This window comes from Malania oleifera, chromosome 8 (genome assembly GCF_029873635.1).
Source record: "Malania oleifera isolate guangnan ecotype guangnan chromosome 8, ASM2987363v1, whole genome shotgun sequence".
Classification (NCBI taxonomy): domain Eukaryota; kingdom Viridiplantae; phylum Streptophyta; class Magnoliopsida; order Santalales; family Ximeniaceae; genus Malania; species Malania oleifera.
This window is the reverse complement of record NC_080424.1, coordinates 51107974-51124346: the sequence shown is the minus strand read 5'-3', so window position 1 is coordinate 51124346 and position 16373 is coordinate 51107974. Positions and strand designations below refer to the sequence as shown.

At 34.8% G+C, this 16373-nt stretch overlaps 1 long non-coding RNA gene across 1 annotated transcript; it reads right to left on the bottom strand.

The window, feature by feature from the left end:
- Positions 1-2373: 2373 nt before the first annotated feature.
- LOC131161779 (uncharacterized) lies at positions 2374-7217 on the bottom strand. The gene is made up of 2 exons (XR_009138617.1): positions 6940-7217; positions 2374-5106 (listed from the first exon to the last, which is right to left on the bottom strand). It is a non-coding gene; the product is annotated as an uncharacterized LOC131161779 (long non-coding RNA).
- Between the last annotated feature and the right edge of the window lie 9156 nt (positions 7218-16373).

The following is a 16373-nucleotide window of genomic DNA, read 5'->3' as shown; positions in this document are numbered from 1 at the left end:
AGATGATGGAAGATCAAGTTTGAAGACTACACGAATTATACTTTTAAGGATATTTTAAAAATGTAAGTACTTCTAAATCTCAAGTGTAAAGTGATTTGAAGCTCATAGAAAGTCAAAAATATTTTTTCATACATATACCCTAAAGAATAATTTTCAAATCAATAAAAAGAAAGAGTTTTAGAAAAAGAAAATTTTTTTTAATGAAGGGTTAGGCGACTGCCTAAGGCAGGCGACTGCTAAATTAAAAAAAAGGTCTTTTTAAAAGTTAGTAGTTAGACAGGCGACTGCCTAAACTGACAGGCGCCTGTGTGAACAAACCAGGCGACTGCCTTGGTTCTGCTAGGCAACTGCCTGCATTCTGTGTTGAGAGTTGCTATGTGACAGGCGACTGCCACTCAAACGTTGGCAATAAATTTCTCAACTAAAAGATTTTTTGAAACACGTTTTTGAATACATTTATTTCAAAATATTTGGAAATGAATTTTAGAAATCTTTGGGAGTAATGGATGATTTCTAAAGCCTTTATAAATAGTCGTAATCTCAAAATTTGAGAGAACATTGATGAGATATTCAAAGAGTTTTGAAGTTAAGAAAATTCTCTAAAGTTTCCAAATAAAGTGATTTTCAACAAAATTTCTGATTCAGAAATATTCAAAGGCTTATAGATCAAAGTAAGTTCTCAAAGGTTTTAGATCGACCGATCTTCAAGTATTCAAAATTCTGTTTTCAAAGGATCTATAACTCTTTCAAGGTTAAATCTCTGATCTGAAATTGATTTATGTTTTGAAGCAAAGTTTTCCAACAATCAAAATCTTTCATTTTCTTTGGAAAAATATTAAGTAATTTATACTAAGTATTGAGCTTGAAATTTCTTATATTTGAATTACTTTGAGGTATAAAGTGAGCTGATCATTGTACTAATTTACTCTATTGTGAGAGTTCTCCTTTGTACACAAATTTCCTTATTATCTTTCCAAAGAGATTCAGAGTTGTTGAATCGTTGAGCCAAATAAGGGGTTATTATTTGGAGAGGCGTGCTTTAGCCTAATCGAAAGAGTGTTGTAAATTGGTATTGTTCCACCAGGTAACGGAACTGATATAGTGGAATCCTTTGATGTTTTTGCCAAAGGTGAGGACGTAGGCTGTGTTGAAGTCGAACCTCGCAAAAACTCTTGTCTCTTTCTCTCTGATTTACTTTACATTCCGTGCACAATGGGATTCACATTTTTCATGAGAGATACAACGTTTACATGGTCTTTGAAGAAGCAACCCATCGTAATGCTATCATCATGTGAAGCTGAGTATGTTGCTGTCAGCTCGGCTGTTTGTTATGGTATATGGATTAGGAATGTGCTAAAGTATTTGGGATTTCTTCAAGATAACCCCATAGAAGTCTACATCGACAACCGATCAGCGATTGCACTTACGAAAAATCTAGTTTACCATGAAAGAAGCAAACATGTTGATACTCGGTATCATTTTATCAAGGAGCATGTCAAGAATAAAGAAGTGGAGCTGATATTCTGCAGAACGTATGATCAGATTGTTGACATTTTCACGAAACCACTCAAGTATGATATTTTTGTAAGATTGAAGACAATACTCGGAATGACAAAGTTAGGAGAGTCAAGTTCAAGGGGGGAAGGATGTTGAAGAGTAAACTTGACGGTGGCAGCAATATTTGACAACGGCTGCTGACCAGCCGCTACTGTTGATTGGTGGTCACCAACCTCACCTACCAGCCACAATCATTGATTATTTGATTTAGAATCAGCTATAAATAGATGTGTGTGTGCAATGTAGTATGTGGTGTTAAGAGGGTGAATAACCAGTGAGAGAGAGAGAGAGAGAGAGAGAGAGAGAGAGAGAGAGAGAGAGTTGCTTGTTTGAATCCTCTGTATTTATTTTCAGATTGAATTAAATTGTTTTTCAATTGAGTGCAAATACTCACTGAGTTTCAGTCACAACCAGTGATTGAGTGTCCCCTCCACCCATCATAATCTTGTGTTTGCTCGATAAGGCATTAATATGGGATTTGTAAGATAATTTTAAGCCCCTTTTGAAAAGATTGTTTCTTTTAACTCGTAAGGGTTTATTTGAGTTACCCTCATCACCTATGGATTTGAAAATCATTTTAGGATAATTTTCGATTTCTCTCTCTAAGCAAATAATTTTCAAAACCTTTACAATTTTCTTCTTTTCTAAGGTAGCATGATATTCTTTTAGATTTTCTAGTTGTTTTGCTACCTTTTTACTTTCATTTTTGTTTTTTGCTTAGACACCCTAACTAGAAACTTATGTATTTTAAGCAGGGCTTTATATAGATCTTCATACGCATGCATGCTTTCATCTTCAAAATCAACACATGACTCCTCACAAAAATTATTACAATTATCATTATATGAATCATTGCATGCATTATCAACAATATCATAAGATTTAGCAGAATTTTCACAAGAAGCATTAGATGATTCAGCGCATGATATATAGAATTTTTCAATACAAGAATCATCAATAGACACAAAGTGAGGATCATATACCTCTTGGTCTACTAATGCTATTACTATATCATTTACCACTTCCTAATCATCAAATCTTGACACTTCCAAAGTGGTGGTCTCATTCTCCCAGAATTCTCCATATTTCCTTTTGAGTTCATCCCAAATTTCTTGTGTACTTTTACATGCCATGATCTCAAGAAAAACATTAGAATCTAATGCACAATATAACATATCTATGACATATGAATTAATTAAAACTAAATTCATTTTTATTTATTTGCACACAATTTCTTTTAGCAATCACTTGCTAGGCCCTCCAATCCATAGATTTTATAAAATTGTTCATCCTTATTTTTCAACGGGCGTAATTAAGACCATAAAATACAGAAGGTCTAGTAAGTGGCAATCCCTCACCAAATGGGGATACACAAAACTGAGTAATTGCAATCTTTTACATAAGCGGTTAACCTTTTTGCAACGAGACTTTGATACTAAATGTTGGAATTGGTGTATTCCTAAGAAGGGGGTGAATTGAGTATTTAAAAATTATCCTTCTTAGGTTAAGTTCAAATCGCAGTTAGTAATACACAACCTGGGGTCTTTTCTAAACAGTTCCAATTCAACCAATACATGGATGTTCAGATAAGCTAAGCAGATAAAGCAGTTTCAGTATTACACAAGCAATCACAAAAGCGTAGTTAAATATCTATGCAATGAATTTAGCAGATACAGAATTAATAAGCAAGCATCAGAATGTAAAGACAATAAAGGCACAATGACACATGATATGTTATCGAGGTTCGGCAACTGTGCCTACGTCCTCGCCTCTGGCTCACAAGCAAGAGGATTCCACTAAAACTCACTTCACAGGTAGAGTAATACCATTTACAACACCCTTTCCTTACTGGACAAGGGAAACTCCAGGTCAGATTAACAGGGCTGCCCACAACCTTTACAACCTCTCCTTAAAGGGGCGGAGAATGCCCACCTCAGGCTACGCCTAAAATACAACCGATCCTTACAGGCTATATCACCACCTTTTCAAGCCACGCCTGGAATAAAATTAATCAATATAAATTTCGTATACAATACAAATGCTTCTAAGCTAAGCAAATACGTACACTAATAAGCATAATACAACCAATGCACTCACAGATGATAAGAATTTTTGCTCAAGTGAGATTTGGTTAATTGATATTTCAGCTCTCAAATAAATGAGTATATATTTATATATTCGTGAGGGTGATTACCTTTGATTCAAGATAATGTAATCAGTAAATATGTAATCAAAGGATCTTTAAAACCCTAAGTAAATATCTCAACAAATATTTTTTCAAGTATTAAGCACAACCGAGATTAGGATTTAAGCTCGCAAAAACGTATTTTATCAAATAGCACAAACAAGCTTTCGAATCTGGCAATAAGGATGCCAAGACTCAGAAGCTTATATGAGTTCTTTCCAAATGATATTTATCAATCAACTATAATGAGAAGAACTTTAGCTTACTCTAAAAAAAAAAAAATATTAGACAATTCAAGATTGTGAGAGTAATAAGCTTAAAAGTAATATATGAATATGCACACAACAATGAGAATCAAACTCCCTTCAAATTGCAATTAATTTGCAAATAAGGAGTATAAGAAAATAATACTCTCTATTTTAAAATGATTTTAGCAAGAAAAAATATAAGAGAGTATCAAATATAGACTTGAAAATGTGGAGTATAAGCAATAGGAGTTCAAGAGGATTCAGAGAGAATTTTTTATAATTTTTATGATAATCATCTCCTGATGTGGACAAATGAAGAGATATATCTAGAATTCTTTAAATTTTAGATTGTTAGGAACACGAAGGTAATTTTTGGAAAAGTTTAATTAAAATTAACCCCTGTTTAAAGCAGTAAAAATACGCGAACTCGAGAGGTTCGATCGCTCGGAGCTATGAGCTGGTCACCCGAACAGGCACAGTAAATTTGAAAGATCTTGAGAGTTCAATTGACCGATCACTGTGTCGGTTGGCTGAGTCAAAGAGATTTTCCAAACCTTAGTAAGTTCGGTCGCCTGACCTAATGTTCGGTTACCCGAATGGTCAATCTCAATCGGCCGGTCAATTTTAAACCTTGAGGGCTAGTCTGCCGAGGTAGACGAGTTAGATTGGGATCTTTGTTCGGGCGGCCAAGGAAGATATATGATAAATAGGACGGTCGCCCGAGCCCCTTTTAAAAAATATTTAATAAATAACGTCGCTCAGCCGAGGTGATTTGAACTTTAAAAGTTTGGTCAACTGGAGCTCTTTGAAGTTGCATATTTTGCCCTGTTTTTGTCCTTGCACTTATTCAATCATGTGTGAATAAGTTATAGCATTTTATACTAAGGGTTTAGGAGTCTAGTGGTCAGTCTATGGTCTTTTGTATCTTGAGCATACAACTCTTATCATGCATGAGATGTAAATATTACAGACCATAATTATTACAGACCCAAAAGCAAAAATTGAATGCGATTACAATTGACACAAATAGTCTTCATTCTTTTTACTCTTCAAATGTCAGCATGTGATATGATCTTTGTGGTCCTTATGACTTCCTTGCATTCTTACCATTGCGTGCTAAAAGTTAATCATGTTCAAGAGCTCAGTGCACAGGTAAGAAACAATATGATTTGTCATTATCAAAAGGGAATCGAACTCATAGAGTCAACATCATATTTATAAGAACCCAACATGAGAAATAGAAAAACTTAATAGCAGTTTGCACACCTTCACGATTCAAGATATGTTGATCCATAAGAATCCAAAAAATAATGTTGATTCCAAATAGATATGCAATGAACAATTCAAGAAATAAATAGAAAGAAAACAAAAAATTGAATCGATAGAATTCCTACTCTCTGAGAAAGATAACATGTTCAGCAACCAGGGTATGTCCAAGCAAGCTTAACTCAAATACCTAGAGTTGTTAGACATTTTCCATGCAAAAAAATTCACCATAGAAGTTAGTTAATTTTTTAATTTAAGAAAGATAAAATAGAGTAATTGCACAATGAATCTCAACTTTTGTGCTGAGAAATTTCTCTTTTTTTAAAAACAATTACTACAAGGGAGAGAGAGAGAGAGAGAGAGAGAGAGAGAGAGAGAGAGAGAGAGAGAGAGAGAACAATGAATCAAAGGCAACCCACACCACATATTTTCACAAGCAGGTGCCTTCATATGCTCATAAATATAACATATAAAAGTTTATGTATGTGTGTATACATATAAAAGAATGAAATTGACATTGGATCAACAATATATATAAATTAAATTATGAAAATTCAGAAAATTATAAATGTAATCATGTGTAGATAAGTGTAATATGGGTGTGTGTGTGTGTGTGTGTGTGTAACCAGCTCTCTAAGACTCTTAAAAGCTTTCGTAGTGGGATTGGCATGGAAAAACCAAGCAAAAGACATAAAACATAGACCCCAAGACCTCAAGTCTTTCTTTAACCCAATACAAAAAACCCAGAAAATAAAAAAAGAAGTGGGGAAGACCAAGACTAACTGGAATCCAAACAGGTCACAAAAAATGAAGTGGGATACATCTAATGTTTCCTTTTCCAGCTCTTTACTGTTAAAAGAGTAAATGGGTATCATTTGGTGCTTGATTGGCTCTTGAATTAAGAAGTGGGGCTATGGGCTTAATCAGTGTATTGGGGTTAAGGTGGTCCATTCCAATCACAGGAGAAGTAACCATTACCTTTATCACGTTGTGTGAAATTTCTACTGTGCTTTCACAGGCATGTGCCTTCATATGCCTTCGACAAAAGCCCTACGGCCAGAGAGTAAAAAATGCTATCTAGGACACAAAACAACAGATTTTCAAAAAATCTTCACCTATGCAGAAAACCATTAGAGAGGATTGAGCAATTTTCGGCCAACAAAAATATAGAAAAGAAAATCTTAGGGGATTTGAGAAAAGCCCTATGACTAGAGAGAAAAGAACATGTATCAAGTGCGCAGCGTTTACCCAGCAGTTGGGTCGTGAGAGAATGCTTGCCTTGGAGAAGATTTTCAAAAAAAAATTCGCTTTTGAAAACTAGTAGAGAGGATGGAGCAACTTTTTGGCCAAGCAGAAAATAAACAAGAAAAATTATAGGTGTTTAGAAAACTCCTTCGCAGATTTGAGGAGAGAGAGACATTCGCAAATAGTTGAGGAGAGATTCCTTCGACAGTTGTTCGAGTGTGCTTAAAGAAAAGGTTGAGAAAGACTTTGCGGACTACTAGCAGATTTAAGGAGAGAGGCCTTAGGGGACCAGAGACTGGGAAAATACAGAGCACAACAAAGCAGCATAACAACTCGATCAAACTAAAAAGTTCAAACAATAACAGAACTAAATGGAACGATGTCAAACGAAGTGCCGCCACAATCATACACTGATAGAGACGAGAATTGAAAGCTCACCTGAAAAAAGATGAGCGTCGCCATGAAGAAGATTGAACCCAACTCAACCACCATTTAAATAGAAAGCAACACACAGGCGCATCGCTGAACATAGGAAACTTAGTGTTTCTTTAAACCAGAGAGAAACAAGCAGCAGAGAGAGAGAGAGAATTGAAATGCAAATCATAAGAAAATCTTAAGAAATGTAATTGGAGAGAAACATTCAGGGCAAAGCGGGACTAATAAATTTGGGGGTTGTCCCCTCTACTAACCTACAGCCAAATTAGGGGACTGAAGATACTCGCGTCCCCACAACTTTAATATGATTTATAGGACAATTAATTTTGGTTGTTCCCAAATATCAAGTTTTTTTTTTTTTTTTTTTTTGAGCTGGTTCCTCGCCACATCCAGTTGACATTCCAATTGACACTCCCGTTGACCGAGCACATGCTGACACACTCAGGCATACACTGGTGGCGTCACAAGGAACACAATCTATTCCCATGCCCACGCAAAATGAGTCACACTCCCTACGCAGGAGATAAATCAAGATTTTACTTGCTGGGACAGGAATCAAACTTGGGACTTAAACCAATAGGTGGCCCGTCCCAAGCGACTGCTCGGGGGCCAAATATCAAGTTTTTTTGTAGTATATATAAATGGCGAGAGAAGGCTGTTATCATACACTAATAAATTAAAAAAAAAAAAACTCACTTTTTATAGTTTTTCCAAATAGCAAGTTGTATAATCTATATGCTAATTACCTTTTATATGTGTGAGTCTTAAATCATAGTTACAAAATTGCATGCACTTATACCTTAGGATTGTATTTATAAGCTTTTTCATCATAATAGATCATATTTGAACCATATATGTCTCTTATTTCAATCAAAACTAAATGGAACTTTACTATTAGTAGAGTAGGTTCATATAGAGTTGTAGAATTTTTGGGAAAAAAATAAAGGGAATGATTTTCCCCACAAATTTCAATTCTTGATATAGAATTCCCACACAATTTATTTTTTCTTCTAATTTGATTTAGAATCACTAAAAAGACACTAGTTTATGCACAATCAAGTTAATTAATCACAAATTAAGAGCTCAATCTATTTCCTAATTACTAAAAAAATAAATAAATAAAAGGCTTCTTCATTATCTATCACAAAAACTAGAAGGAACAAAATTTTAAAATGGAGCTTGAGTTTGGAGAATGGAGAGTGGGAGTCTTGATTAGATGGTTGTGATAAATATCATGAATTAATGATTATCTTTGTTTTACGATGAAATCTTTACTTCTATGATGGACCAAACAAAAGCAAGCGCATTCATTCAATCATAAATTCAAATGAAGGCACACCCAAGCTATAACTACAATCTAGAATCCCCTAGATAGAAATTCCAAATTGTGTTTGCAATAGGGAACTTCAACATGTGATGAAGATGGAGGATTGCAATTGCACAAGCATGTAAAAGCTGGCCTTGCAATCTGAATTGCTAATTGATGTCTCTCCTTCTCCTTGGTCTCCCCCAATGTCTTATGCAATCCCTCTTTTGTTAAGGATCAAATGTGCAACAATAGGTTAACAAATTATGCAGTTGATTCATCTAATCAAGCACACCATTTTCATTAACTACCTTCCATTCTAAAATTAGAAATAGCCCCCCCCACCATCCCCCACCTTTTCTTTTTTAATGACGAGATTTGCAATTTTCTAACAAGGACATTACTTAACCACCATTCAAACAAATTAAATCAGTGTTATTTATAATATTTTTTAAAGGTAAAGAGTGTAACTTTATTAAAAAAAAAAAACATGTATACAAACAAAGAGGGAATATATATATATATATATATATATATACACATATGTATACAAGAGGTACTTCTCCAATCATCCTGCAAACCCAAAAAATGACAAAATAATAATAATAATAGCATAACTTAAAGTACAAAGAAAAAGTGACAAATAAACATGTAGTTTTCCTTCCTTAAAATTATGCAAATGAGAGCAAAGTTGAGGGAGATAACACCTTGAAGCTAGACCTTGACTACAATTAAGATCCTAGGTTTGGGAGCTTATCAAACAATCCTTCCAGTCACTAAAATTCAAATCTTGAATGTGATTAGTCCATAAAATAGACTAATAAGTGCACACAAAAGCAAAAGTTGAGGGTGCACATGAAAAAACAAGTTAGGCTAGTCGAGCAGGTTGGCACATTTCTCTTAGCTCACATTCCTCCAAACTGAAAGACCCCGGCGCTCCCACCATCTCGTGTGTAATCGGTGATTACACCATTGATAGGGCTCTTTTAGATCTAGGAGTGAGTGTGAACCTACTTCCTTACTTGGTCGAAAAGAAATTAAATTTAGGAGAGCTGAGGCCCACCCTGGTCACCTTGAGTTTCACCGACTCATCAGTGAAAAGACCCTAGGGTGTGATAAAGGACGTCTCGGTCAAAGTTGAAGAGTTTTATTATGCTGTGGACTTCATAGTCTTGGATATGGAACCCTCCGACCCAACCAAGGATTTGATCCCTATCCTCTTAGGATGACCATCTTAGTTACAGCTAACGCCTACATTCAATGTATGGCTAGGATCATGGATATTTCCTTTGGTAACATGCAGCTCTGGCTGAATGTATTTCATGCTTCCCAACATCCATCAGATGATGTCCAAGTTGTGGATGTTGACATGATTAATAAATGTGTTAACGAAGTGGCTCCCTTAGTTATGTGGAGGGACCCTATAAATGATATACTTCAGCCTGAGAGCCCCTCCATATCTGGTCTGGAGGACCCCTATAAGTAGATTCTAGCCATTTGTAATTCGATCTCCAGTTTAGAGGGACAGTTATGGGTAAGTGAGAAGTGGTTTAAGGAGGACATGGTGGAAGAAACTCTTACCTTCGAACCAAGGTGAGTTTGAAATGAGCATTCATTGCGTCGGACTAAAGATGGTAAACTTAGCACTTCTAGGAGGCAACCTAATGGTATTTCTTATTTTTCTTTCTTCTTTGAGTCCATAGGTTATATAGTGTAGAGTAGATAGGGTCCAGAGTCCTTAGAATAGGTTATAGGTTAGTTAGGAAGTGCAACTACGGTGCGACTAGCGCGCGTAGGTGCAACCTGGTTGAAGCCTTGAATGTCTTCTAAACTTCCAAAGTACTGAGAAGCTAGACCATGGGTGCGACCTAGTCCAGCCTCTGAATTTTTTAAACTTTCAAAATTACCGAGAGGTTCAACCAGGGCGCAACCAGCACTCCATTCTAGTGCGACCTGGTTGGTAATTGGTGTTCTTATTTTAGTTGGGGTTGCGACTAGGGTTCGACTAGCACAGAGCTGGTGCAACTTGGTCGAGATTGTCAAAAATCATTTTTAAACCCTCTTTTTTACGAAGCTCGAAACCACTTTTCATATGATTAGGCCAACCATGCCATTGGCTACTACCACGAGGCCTCTAGAGGACATGTCTGCCCAGCCGGTGCCGCTTTGAATCCTCAAACAATGCAAGCCACCCTCCCCTCTTTCCCCTGCCCAGCGCCGCACACTGGAGGAAATGGCACGAGGTAAAGTCGCTGCAATAGTAGCCTCCTCATCTTGCTTAACCTTCTCTGATTCTGATTCTAACTTTGATAAGGGTAGGCTATTAAGGATCCATTGATGCTCTCTCTGTCTCTCTTTGCATATGTACTGTGCTCATGCACACTATTTTTTCTTTCTTTCATTTCTTTTCTTCTTTAATTTGTATTTTTCTTTTATTATGTATCACCATGCTTATTACTTGGCTATACTTATGTTTTTTATGTATCTATCTATAGGTATACTTCCTGTGAACTGAATGAATATACATTATGCTTTTGGTTTCTACTTGTCTTTTGTGCTTCAGTGTACCATTACTTTTTTCTTTATATTTCTAGATTGTATATGGATCTTACTTTTGCAGGCACACTTGTTTAACCTTTGAGCACCATTTCATGCTTCCTTCTCATGCTTTCCACGTTCTTTCTTTCCATACTTTAGTAGGGACACAAAATTTTTAAGTTGGGGGGTAATGGGGTTAGGAAAGCACTACATGGCACATGTTGAGCACAAAAATGATAGAATTTTTAAAATTTTCAGTGAACATTGTCTGTTTAATGTCATGATAACACTTTTGATGCCCTTTACATACTTTTTTATGGCCTGAATGTTACATGTTTAGGCTGTATCGTTTGGCTGACTTTATTATGCTCACTAACAATGTAGTGAGTTTTTTGTGCGTAGTTTTACATGATATGGCCAATTTATCTGTTTTCCCACTCTGTGAGGGTTGACTAGTGGTTCATTCATTTTAATTTTATTGTTTATGTTCTTATATTCATATGCTACTTCACAAGGCTAGGATGCACTTTCAGATGATTTGTAGCACTTAGGGTTCCGTGAGAGCATTGAGAGAATAACCGTGGCAACTATGACACCTTGTGAGGCTATGTTGAGCCTTTCGTTTTTTGTGAGAGTCATTTACATGAACTACGAGTTCACAAAACTCAACTTTCCTTCTCTAGATATTCTTTGCATGCTAGTCTTTGTTTTTGCATTAGCTAGCCTAGAGGTGATGTCTAGTGGGCAAATATAAACCTAGATTTTGTAGCCTACTTAATACATGAAAATTGAGCCACTCATAGAGAAAAACATAATTAATGAAACTCCTTTTCGAGCTTAGTTTCCTATTGATAGCATGAAGACAACAAAAGTCGTTATGATTGTCCTAACTGACTATAAAAGGAAAATGTATTAAGAAAAGAATGAGCAGAAGAAAAAGAAGTGAAAAATACACAGAAAACCTGCTCCAAAAAAAAAAAAAGGAGTCAAGTTTTAGACACAACACACATATTACTACACGCATGAAGCTTCTTTAGTTGTCCGATGCATATGATGTATTCATAACTGGTTAATGAATAAGTCAATCTAGGGTGGTCTTGGTTGGATGTAGCGAGTAAGTGAGAAGGTTCTAAAGTGAAGGACTCAACACCTCAATAATAGGTTGGATTCCATTCTTATGAGACTAGTCCACTCCATTTTTAGTGTTAGTTCTTCTGAATATGTGATGTGATTTGTGGTGTATTTCCAAAAGAGGGGTGAATTGGATATTTAAAAAATTGTAGGTCAAGTATGACTTATTTCTAAAATCACAACCATTATATCTTAAACCTAGGGTTTTCCATGCAATCTTAAATCCACCAAATAATCAAGTATGCAAATATTTTTAAAAAATATAACATTCACAAAAAATTAAATATAAGAATACAAGTACGGAAAATAAACAGCGTAAGGAAAGAGAGAGTGCAAACACATATTTTTAGGAGGTTCGGCAAACCCTACCTACATCCTCGCCTCAAGCTAACCCGCTTGAGGATTCTACTGTCCTACTCACTTAACCGGGTTGAGCAAAGCTATCTGCACACTCCTTATAGGGTGGAGCCCCCTTTTACAACCACTTCATACAAGATGGAGCCCTCCTCTTTACAACCACTCCTTAAAAGATGGAGCCCTCCTCTTTAGGTGACACCCAACGCTTGGATATGGCTCACTACCTGAACCATAAGGATACAAATGATATAAATTTTTGTACAAAAGGATGCTTCCCAAATAAGCTGAGATATGCAAATTAAATTCTATGTGCACTCTTATATGATAGGATTTTTGCTCAATAAAGTTTTTAGGATTTCCTCTCCCAAAAAATACTTTGAGATAAATAAGAGAAGATGATGCTAAATAATCTTTCATTCAAATATGAATTAAGCAGTAGATGCTTTCAAAATCTTAACCCTTAAGTGATATCTCAAAAAATGATTTAACAAAAACTTAGTGTAGGATAATCTAGGGTTTAGGTCAAAATAATTTTTGCAATAAAAGACAAGCTTTTGAATCTTGCAATGGAACGCTCAAAGATTCACAAACTATAAGACTTATTGGATTTTTGAGTCTGATCCTTGTTTTGATGCTGACAAAGCACAAGTTACTTATGAGTGTTTTTAAGTGCTTGAACATGTTTGCTATTCAACACACACATAAGGCAAAAGGGAAACTGGAAGCCATAAGACTTAAAGCTTACTTCAACTAGCACATTCCATGGAGTGAAAAGCAAAAGAAGAAGATATTTTTTATTTTAGTTGTAATGCATTTAATTTTCGTATCTTTGGTTTGTAAGAATACATGTATTTGCATGATATGGATAAAATGCTTAGAATGACCATAGACAGACCCTAGGGACCAACACACTTCATTGAAAACCTTTTCCTAAAAGATTAAAATCATACAAAAGGTTTAGAAATAATTTAAGGTCACATTTGGGGCAAAAACATACTTCAATCGACTGACGTTGATTTTTTGGGCTTAATTTAAAAGCTCGGTTGACCCTTGGCAGTATAATGCCTCAGTCAACCAAACCATGCCAAGTCGACCGAACCCTAGACAATATAAATGCCTTGGTCAACTAAACCGATTAGAAATCAATATGTTGAATTTGCTTGGTCGACCGTTCTGTTTCAAGCACACCGCCCTCAATTGACCAAACCAACATGTGAAAATGGGATATGATATGCGGTGAATCGGTGTAAATGTTTAGTTTAGCCGAAATGTTTTAAACCCCAATTCACCCCCCTCTTGGAATCACACCAATTTTAACAATTGGTATCATGGCGAGGTTGCTATAAGGTTGACCGCTATTTGCATAAAGATTGCAATGACTCAGTTTTTCGATGTATCGCTGTTTTGAGGCCAATACTTTGCAAATCCTCTATTGCTTATATTATATAGATTTTACCATTTGATTATTGAAAATGCTTTTGTAAAATCAAATAATTGGAGGATTTGGAAAGCGTTTATCGAAGTCTTTCATATCCCATTGAAAATGTTTTCAAAATGCATAAGTTTCCCATTTTTGAAAATGAATTGAATTTGCATGACATGATTCTTAATGCATATAATCTTGAGTGTCATGCATACTTTTACTGTGCCTTAGTCACTAATGCTTTAACAAGTTTATATTTTCCTAAGCGCTAAGGATTTTGGGAAACATAAGAGGTTTTGAAAAATCGAGAGAGAAATAGACACCACTCCAAGCCTAAATGATTAAGAAGGAGCTAAAATGAAAAAGGTATATCTTTTCTCCTTCTACTTTGTTGAATGTTTTATGAAATGATTCATATGATGTATATTAAGTTAAATATTTTTATAAGGATCATATTTTTATTGCATGATTTCTTATGACGAGCTTGAAAAGAAATTTTATTTATACTCATAAGATTTTTATTAGGTTGTTATGTAAAGGGTTATAATGGTGATAAATGCTTAAATAGTGTTTTCCACATAAAATTCAGAACTTCAATATACACTATTGTCGTACCGAGAACCCTAAGAAAATCTAACCAGTACGTGAGCTTTAGTGATCATTTCCAATCTAAGCTTAGTATATATATATATATATATATATATATATATTTATGATTATGATTGGTTAATATTTGATTAATATTGGCTATTGCATGCTTATACAAAACTATCAATTCTTAAATTTAAATCTCAAAAGCATGTTTAAAATAGAATCCCCTACAATGGACAAAGAAGCTTTATCTGTGGAAATAACTCTTAATGCTATATATGCTACAATATAAAAAATCTTAAATATAGAAAAAGTTGTCCATCACATTGTATTGAGTTTTAGGCAATTTATCTTACGGTATATAAAGTAAAATCCTAAGCTTAAATGATAAATTATTTTCTAATAATAAATTAAAATCAAGGATTTCATAAGCTCATCCCCTAATTAGAAAATATCAGTTATGTTAAATAATGCAAATTGACTATATGATTCTTTGGCTGCATAATTAAAGCGGAGTAGATAAATTTCATCCAACAATTACTTTATTATATTATATTTATTATCTAAGGGTTTTATTTTGGATGATCTAAGTGCTAAATGCCACTATCCTGTGCTTGTTAAATGTTTGCATTATTTAATGGATAGTTTATTTTAATTGTTGCTTGCTCTACTAAAATGCATGCTTGCACTGAATGTCTCCTGCATGGCTAATGCAGTGATGTGAATTGTATGCTGGTAGATATTATATAGGTTCTTGCATGCCCAGAATAAATTATTATATTTCTTGCTTGAACTTATCAGGTTTCAAGGACAGTGTAAAAATAGGAAAATGTTCAAATTACAGATGGCATGCTGTCGAAATTTCGGTAAAACTTTTCCCATAAAAGAAACCATGTATTAAGATGAAAACAATTAAATGCATGCAAAAATGTTTTTGAAAGGATGAGTGAAACATAGGAGAATACTAATTTTCTATCCTTAGTTGAAGATGCATGCACAAGAACATATAGGGAAGACTATACTGAACAAATGATAAAATGCATTAATATAGAACCAATATAGTTGCGCTAAAAGGAGTGTTTGTACTATCTAGAATTTAATTCTTGAATAGTATGAGCAGGACATTTTCCCTCCTAGGATGCACAATAACTAAATAGATTAGTACATGCTAAATCCTATTTCTTTGCACTAAACTGAAAACATGTACACATTTTATGGACCTATGAGAAACTTAGTTCATGGGCACCATTTGGTCCTAATCCTTAGGATGTGAACTTCATGTTGGACTCAAATGGTTAATAATAATGTCATACATTTCAGGTCCATGTAACTAGGAAGATTGCATGACTTAGGGGGGATTCGTCTTTTGAACCCCTATTGCATTACCTTGAGTATAACCTGATTGGCTATCGTGTTTCAACTTGAAATGCAATATGTCATGCATAGATGTTGAATGACTGATATTTGCTACATACTGAAATCCTTAGAAAGGATGAAATATGATGAATTTTCTTAAATGACTTTCATCCTTGAGCTAAAATGCAAGTATGTGTGGACACAAATATACAGGCAGAAATTTAAGCCCCACTTTTAGGATAAAATGAATAAAAGCTTAATGCCTATAATCTCCTGCATGCTAAGTTTTATTATGAAGGATGAAAATATGTTGAGCATGCATAAACAAAATTCATCCTTGAACGTTAATGCACTTATGTGTGCTTGAGACTATACTAGGGAGTTGTGAAAAGGATTAATAGCACTTGCCCCATGGACTCACATTATTATTGTTTCTACTTTTTGAGTCTGAAATTTTTCTAGGCATCTTGAATGTCATATCCTACATTTATTGAATAAATATTTGATATGGATTGTTTGGTACGCATGAACACCATGCATGACTTAGTGTTTGACTTTCTCGTGCATGTGTGCTCTAGAAATGGTTTTACTGGCAAAATACAATTTTTTTAACATATATCCAGTAAAATTTGTTAGGAAAGGTATTTAACAAAATCTAAGCACATATTCAAATTGATAGGGGGAGCATCTAAACATAAAATCCTATGTTGTGTTGCTCACCAACATTTTAGGCTT